Here is an 8,668-nt window from a genome sequence, read left to right on the forward strand (position 1 = left end):
AACTGATAGATTATTTTCATGAAATGTTGCTATTAGTTATGTTAGGAGTCATAAATTACTGTGTTACAGGTAGAGAAGCCATTGAACTGAGCATGAGCATCATTTTTCTTAGCCAACGAGAAACTGCACCCAGATGCATTTGGACAAAATACAACTTAGTCTGCACTACTGCTTATCTTGTAAAAATCAGCCTATTACAGCTAGCATTAACTTTGTGTACGTTAGCAAATACCTCCTGAAAAACATTTTTTTTTTCAGATTCAGACACATTACTTGAGATAAGTCCATTACTGTTCTCAAGCAAAATTTCTATAAAGTTAGTTTAGAACCGATATAAGAGTTCCATTAGGTTATGTCATTTTACTGGTTCAGGTTTATGACAGGTTTTTCATTGGTCTCTATATTTCTGATTTCAGAGACAGACTGTCTGTTTTTTTCTGTCAGTGAAATTACATCATTGTCCCCATTCAGGAGGCTGCATGGCTTTGCCAGAATATGTCAGTTATTTGCTCTTTCTGTGACTTCAAATACTGTCTGAGTAATAATCCAACTTTGTTTACCAGCATCCTTAAGTAGGTGATAGAACTTTTGGGAGACTTAAATTTCCAGAAGGTTTTATTTATTTTTCTTTCTGCTTATATTGTGTACTTCATATGTGCACAATCTAAAATGTTTAGAGTTTTTTTAGTAATAATCATTCTCATTAATGTGCCTGGTGCTCTGCTCAAAACTCATTTTAATTGGTGCACTTTAGAAGTGGAAACAGTGCAGAGCAAACCAGCAGATTTTATCAGACATCTAGAAAATGTGATCTACTAGGAAAGTCTGAGTTTGTTTAGATTGTTTAGCACAACAAAAGAGAAAATAGAGAGTCTTCAAGGTAGTTATTCTTTGATGATAATTTGACCTACTCCTAGGAAGGTGAACCATGCATTATTTGGTAAATAAATTTTTTGAAAGGAATCTTCTGATGGAAATTGTAGACTAGGACTTGAGAAATGTGTGCTCAATTCTTGTCTCTTTTGCCAAAGTGGCTTTGGGAAATCACTCTGTTCTTTGATCCACCAGCACTAACGTGTTAATATTTTTCCATTCTGTGTTGTTTATAAGGCTTAAACCAATTAGGACTTTGGCACTGGAAACAGAACTCTGGCATGCTTGAAGCTTTTGATTCTAAAATTGCTCCAGGCAAGCCTTGTTCAGCCTCTGACTCTTCAAAATGTCTAAATTCACCTGTCATTTGATTTCAAAATTTTCCAGTTGGTTTACTGGATTTCTGCCTTTCTTTTGCCCAGCACTGTGTCAGTCTGAACAAGTTAGTGACTGAGTCTTGCTTGAACTCACTTAGGAGCAGGAACTGGTGCGATTCCAAACTATTTCCTGTCATGCAGAGTCACTCTGTACATCTGCGAGAACTCAAGAGACCCAAAATCTGTTGGTTTCAGGGCCCACTTTCATCTTGTTTCTAGTGTCTCAGACTTGCAAATTCATGCCTTAAAATGATGCTAGTTAGGACATTTCATTGAGCCTGGATTATTCAGCAGCCAGCCAAAACTGTTTCAGCTCTTTCACTGTTGTCTATAGATAAAGAAGTGGTTCTGGCAGCAGAGGCTGACCCCAAGATCTCCCATCTGAGGGATTTAATAAGTTAATGTAGTTGTTGGCACATATGCCTAGGAACAGCCTCCTGTTCCAGCACTGGATAGCCCACTTATGCTTCAGAGTATAGCTGTGTTCTGTACTTAGTGTTTGCTGTTGATCAGCAATATACATCCCTTTCCTCAGTGTGCAGGATCCATTTTGAGTTGTTTAAGCTGTCCAGACACTACACATTAATGTTAGGGCACACTGTGAATTGGCCGTGTACCTGGCAGTCTCAGGTTTTAGCTCTCAGACTATGTACTCTGATGGTGAGTGAAGGGACTCATTATCTTGACTAAGACCTATAGACATTGTTATACAAATTAAAACATACCTACATACCTCCCTCCCTCACCTATTTTGTAAGTAAAATCAAAGAGTAGAACATATTTGAAAGCTTCTCCATTTTAATTGCTATCGCTTCATTAGGATACAAGTGAGTATTGTTTGGTAAATATGTTTTGTCTGCAGCATTTCAGAGGCTCATTACTCATGTGGAGCTGTATTACCATTTTTATTCCCTAAGAACACAAAGCCTAAGTAGAAGAAAAAATGTTGCAGTAGTTTAAGAAGGCAGAGAGCTGGGTCAACTTTGTTCTCTATCATCCTCCTCACATGGTATACTCCTCATATTATCCATCTCAACATTTAAACAAAAGCAGCAGCTGTCTCAAATTGAACCTAGTCATGATTAGGGTAATCTGATTATGTACATGTTGTACAAGCTGTACAAGTGTGGATCCTATACCTCCTTGGTTGTTGTCACTACTTTAAACTTCCCAGACTTCCTAGTGTCTAGAGCCGTAGTTCTAACTACAGCAAACTCTTCAGCATTAGGGGTTTTGCTTAAAAATACACTGGGATATTAAACCATATCAGTGTTATTTCACACCCAGAAGTGGGAATTTCTTTATTGTTCTGAGCTGCCATTTACAAAATTGAATTTTCTGCTGTTTCTCACAATATGGCAATTCACTGCCTGTTGTGCTACCAAGAAACCCTAGAAATGCAGTTTGTCTTGTGATCTGTACTGTTTAACTCTCCTGTAGAGGCAAATCATGTCTGATACCATTCATTGTGTCGTATTTAAGAACAATATGGATCTTCCCATAACAGTGATTTTTTTTTTTATTTTTTTTGAGCCTGAAGTCCTGGTTGTTAATGAAGGGGCTTCTGAGATTAATCCTGTATGGATTTCCTTAAGAATACAGTAGACATTTGTTTTTCATTCTTGAGATCATTAGAGCAGCATATGGACTACTTAGTGTAATTCCAGACAATAATGCCTATTAGTAAACCACTCTTCCCACCTTTAGTTGGCTTTGTGTTTGATTTGCACTGTGTTTAAATAGCAAACTCCTAAAAATGGATATGCCATCCATGAAGTTTTCTAGTGGTATGGAATACAGCAGCCTGCATCCTAAGTAATGCTTATAAAAAAGAACTTTCTAGTTTCTTGTTTTCCTGTTTGCTGTTTTGTTTTACTGCTAGGTCACAAATATGGTTCAGGGCTGTGGAGTTTGCAGTATTGCATGTTCTTGAATGAACGCTTGCAATCTGGTTTAGTAACTTAATTTTTTTTTTATTATTATTATTTTATTTTTCAATTTCAAGAGCTGTGGAGCTGCCCACTTGAAGGATAAGACTGGACAGGTAGTTAGAATGTTTGCTCAAGGTCTAGCCCACACCCCTTGAAAACTTGTGCAATGAAACATTTGATTTGCTGAGAGACACTAAGAAGAAATAGCATTTATTGCACACATGATTAGAACAAGGAGGTTTGATTGGAAAGGCCAGTATTTTGATCATTGAGTTAATACTTTTGGCAAGGTTTTGTTTTAATGCAAAATTGACTTGTGCTTTGGTAAGGATATAGGAATAGGTTGCTCAGGGAGGTTGTGAATGCTCCATCCCTGGCAGTGTTCAAGACCAGGTTGGACAAGGCCTTGGGTGATATGATTTAGCGTAAGGTGTCCCTGCCCACGGCAGGGGGGTTGGAACTAGATGATCTTAAAGTCCTTTCCAACTCTAACAATTCTATGATTCTATGATTCTAAGGATAAAGTCCTGAGAGATTAAGATAAACTACAAACTATAACTTATTTCTCATGATTTAATAGCAAGAACTGATCTGAAAACAGTAAACAAAAAGCTACACTGATATGATTACCTGTAGACTGATAGCCTCTATTTTGTGGTAGAGGTTGTAAACTGTTGCTGCTATTTTTAAGAGAAAAACATTGAAGCTAGCACCTTTAAATGACAGACTCTTTGCATTAGAATGATAGAAGTAAGTCTTTGATATGGAAGTCATGACATGGTTTTTTGCAGTCACTTTTACGAGCAGGCTTTAATAGCAGTGGCTTTCATTGGTTTCAGTGGCTTTCACTGTTCGGTTTCTGCATGTTTTTATTGAGCAAACTGAGAAGGGTTCATGTGGCTGACTCCCAGTATGCTGAATTGGTCTGTTTAATTAGTCAGACCTCTGAACCTGAACTTAAATGCAGAAGTGCTCTAATTTCAGATCATGAAGACGAGAGAGGGAAGTAGTGATGATAGTGTTGGCAGATCCTCTCAGACAATAGGGGTAGGGAAATGTGCTCAAAGACATTGATATCATCAGCCATCCACAGTAACACATCTAAGGGTTCTAAGAAAATGTTATCTTTTTCAATCAGCTGATCAATGCTTTTGGACCTGTGGTGGGCACAGTCACCATGCTGGTTAACTACCCAGTACAACAGATCTCAGCATCCTGGCTGCTGCAGGACACTGAGCACCACAATCTACCCTACCAGGCATCTCTAAGGACAGATTCAGGTTTTTCTCATAAATCTTTCATGTTCAGCTCACACAAACACAGCAACTTACTCTCCCTGGAGGTTCTAACTCTGGAGCGCTATTACAGTGCTCCTACTGAATTCAGTGGGAGCACTGTAATTTTTTTCCATAAGAGCAGATTAGTGGGCTATTAGCTACAGTAGCTTTTACTGTATGTATTTATATGCTTTTGCTATTTTTTTTTTTTGTGCCATGATTTTATAACATATTGTTTAGACTTGATTTAGTTTGGAATTTGTGGTTTTCATGCATCTAAAAAAATTCATAATATTTGCTATAAATAAACTTCATCTGGTTTATTTTGGCTCCTTTGGTTTCTGCACATTTGTAACAGTGTTAGTACTCCCTCTTTGTGTAACAGATGATAGATAAAACACTTTGGCTATGTAACAGTTGTGATGGTTCAATCCTATCTTTTGCTAATATATATGTCAGTAAGCCTTTACTGTCTAAGCTCTGATTGGGGTGGGGCACAAGACTTTTTTAAAAAGTCATTTCAGCTTTTTGAATTTTTAAAATTTCCACACTAAGGGCACAGAATATGTGGCTTCCTTGTGTCTGTTTCTTGTTTTTTGCCATGCAAGGGGCAGCTTTTGTCCCCAAACTCTGCCACAGTCAGGCTCATTTGGGTTGTTGGGTGTTTTTGCTAATACAGTCAGAGGCTGTAAACGGCACTGGTACAGGGCTCAGCGGAACTTGACTGAAGTATTGTTGTAGGTATAAAGAATTTTTGTGAGCTTACATCAGGCCTGTAATTATTTGAGTGCTCTCATTTGCCTCTTGTGCTGTATGGTATGAAGAGAATGATCTAAATCAGTTTAGTTGAAAAAGCAAAAACAGTTTGCTTTATTTGTCTTACGTCGATTTTATTATAAATCTTTCAAGTGTTTTAATTGTTTACATTCTCACTGGAAAAATGTTTACATTTTTGTTGTTTACATTTTTTAAATGTTGTTTACATTTTCACTGGAAAATGTTGTGAAGCGACATTCTTTTATTTGTTCTAGACTGATGTACCCAATGTTGGCTCTCAATTTCTAGCTGATGTGTGACTCAGTATAAAATTTTGTAGTCAATACACATGTATGTGTGTGTACCCATGCATGTGCATATAATAAAACAGAAGTTTAAGAGAACAATATGGCACAAAAGAAAATCAGTATATATATTTTCAGTATAATTCGAATAAGAATATTTAGATTTTCTAGATTGGAAAAAAAAGAAAATATGGCCGTTTCCTAATCAAGGACCTTGCAGCTTCTACCTGCTCCTTGTAAGGAGCAGGTTAGAACACATAATGAACTTCCATAGATTTTTAAGTAATGCTTAAATACATTGCGTTATGTCTGTGCAAGAGAACTCAGTGAGGATTTCATTGTCTGTCTGAAGCTGACAGAGATGAACATGTAGCAACTTGGACTGAGTCTGAAAAGGGGCACATCAACACAGTTATAAGGTCCTTTATGTGGAAATTGACCATTTTCTTTCATTTCAAAAATATATGAGTTAGTTTCAGCTTGTTAGTATTTTCATGATAATGAATAGCCTGTACTGTTTTGTATGCTATTTTCCTCTTAAACTGCACTGCTACATGTCAGCATCAAGATAGCAAAGATTTCAGCAAGCTTTTCAAAATGCTGGTGACAAGAGATTCCATCATGCTGAAGGCAAGAGCCACCCCCCTGAGTATGTCATTTGACAACAGACAATAATTGCAAGGACAAAGTAAAACAAAAATTTAAACAGAAATTCTGTGACAGTCACTTCCTTCCGAGACTGTATTTTTTCATAATTTTTATGATTATTTCTTCAGGCCTATATTTTCCAAAAGACTTAGAACTTTAAAGTTTCATTTTAACAGATAAATTATGCTATAAAAATGGCACCTGTGAGTAGGCTTGTGACTTATATTTACTGGAGTTATGTGTTGCAGACTTTTAGTGCAATTAGATTTTCTTCTTTTCACTCCTGGAGAAGCTCCAACCTAATAGAAAATAGGGTGTTCATTTTTCTGGCTTGCACAGTCAGGATGGGATTGCCAGTGACTGTTCCATATGTGGAATGTTTGCATTAACACTGCAACCTGACTTACGTGCGTTGGAATTTTTATTTATTTATTTATTTTTAATTGGAAGGCCCAGTAAGTATGGATTCCAAATAGTCACATGTTTCTCACTGTCTGTGATAAAAAATTTTACCTGGGTACTTTGAGAGGTTTTTCTTGCAATTTCTTTGATCTCATTTCTTATTTTCTCTTTGTCATCTGGGTCTTATCCCAATATACTGAGTGATTTTCTGTGTCTGAGATAAGTTTTTGTGTCACGTGAACTGTCCTAAGTGCCTGGTAGATATTACTGCCTTTCCTCACTTCTTTTTTAATGTGATTTATATTGCATCATTTCTCCACTCTCTGTGATAGGGCAATACAGTTGTATAGCACATCATTGGACCTTGTCTTATCTCTTGTTTAAACTGTTACAGTAATCTTCATGCTAACAGCTTTATAGTTCTGATGCAAATCCAAATGATGACCAGCTATCACTCCATTCACATACTTTGGATCTGCTGATTTGGTCTTAAAGAAAACTGTTGAATAGCTTTTTGTTCTGTAGCTTAGGCATAGTAAAAACACAAAGCATCATATAGTCATGTATGAAAGAAAATTAAGTTATATTAACTTTAATATCCATAAATGTGCAGAATAAGCAAAGTATGGTATTGGATTGTTTTTCATGTTACCTGAAGGTCATACTGGAATTGATAGAACCAGGATGAGAGAATCTACTTTTGTCAACTGACTGTGAATCCAGAGCTAGTCTTAAAGCCACATTCTGATGTGATTCAACCTGTAAATCTTCAGTTCCTAACACAGACACAAATGGTTATTTGTGCAGGAAGGAGGGACTGGACATGGGAAGTGCTTAAACTGCAGCCCGGTTCATCAGTGCTGCTCAGCTGTTTGTGCGCAGATGACAAGCAAGTCAAGCCTGCTGGCATGTCTCAGAGTTCACCAGAAACTCATTCATCTCTCCCTGAAGACACAGGCAAAGGGGCATAGTTAGCATAATCACACTGAACGAATTTGTCTGGATAGCCTTAGATATTTAAGAGTGTGAACACAAGTTCCTGCTGTTTGAGAGGTATGAGGAGGAACAAGAAAAGTAGCTCATTGCCTCATGTTCCCTTATCCTACAATTCAACATTAAGAAGTTAATGATGCTCGTAGTAGAGAATCTGTGATCTGGACTTCCACTGTAAGATATTGTTGGAGATTTTTTTTTTACTGTATTTCTATATCTATATATACACACCAGCATGAAGACTAATATAAATTCTAGTATTTCTAGAAAAAGTTGTCTGAGGACTTACAACTTTGAAGTCCTACTTCCTTTGTCTTTTGCTTCTCTTGCTTATTCTTAAATTGAATATAACTGATGCCTAGTACATCCTATTCCTTACTTAGAAAATAGAAGAAATTTGTTTTCAAGAAAGCATCAATCAACACTGATGCTACCCTTTTCACAGTCTAAAGACCAGTTCTGCTGACAGCACAGTCATGTACGCTGCTGTTCCTACTCATTTCTTTCTGAGCTAACAGTATCCACAGACTGTAGCCATAGCAGCTGCATATCTTCCCTGGCACAGAACGGTTTAGGGTGGAGAGCAGATTCTTTCCCCTTCAAATCACTTCAGAAAATTCTTGGCGGAAAGCCAGCCAGTTTGTTTTGTGCAAGTAGGGAGGCTTGATTTATCAGCACAGAAGAAGTAGTCATGCGCTCTGCTGAATTCTATGAATTCAGTTTCTGTGTCCCAGACCAGTTAACTTTGTTATTTTCCTGCTCACAACATTTTTTTTTAATGATGTTACTAAAAATTACAGAAAGATGCAAATTTGAGACAATATAGCCATATTACCTCATTGCAATTTGTGAAGTAGTTTGTGATGTAAGTGTGAGCTGGAAAGTGTTGGTCACAGAGTAGACTGGGAAATACAAATTAAGAAATGCAAGATAATAAAAGCAGTGCGAAGAAACAACTGCACATGACAAAATTAAATTGCAGTCCACAACTCTTACATTTCAGCTTGTTAGGGTTTTTTTTTACTTCTGAAGTACAAGATCTATTAAACAAACAAGCCTCAGTATAAAAATACAATTTGTATTGTTTTCATATGGGCTCATTTCTT

Source organism: Pezoporus flaviventris, unplaced genomic scaffold (assembly GCF_033815535.1).
Source record: "Pezoporus flaviventris isolate CSIRO_AGI_PZ_B2104156 unplaced genomic scaffold, CSIRO_AGI_Pfla_v1 ptg000007l, whole genome shotgun sequence".
Lineage (NCBI taxonomy): Eukaryota > Metazoa > Chordata > Aves > Psittaciformes > Psittacidae > Pezoporus > Pezoporus flaviventris.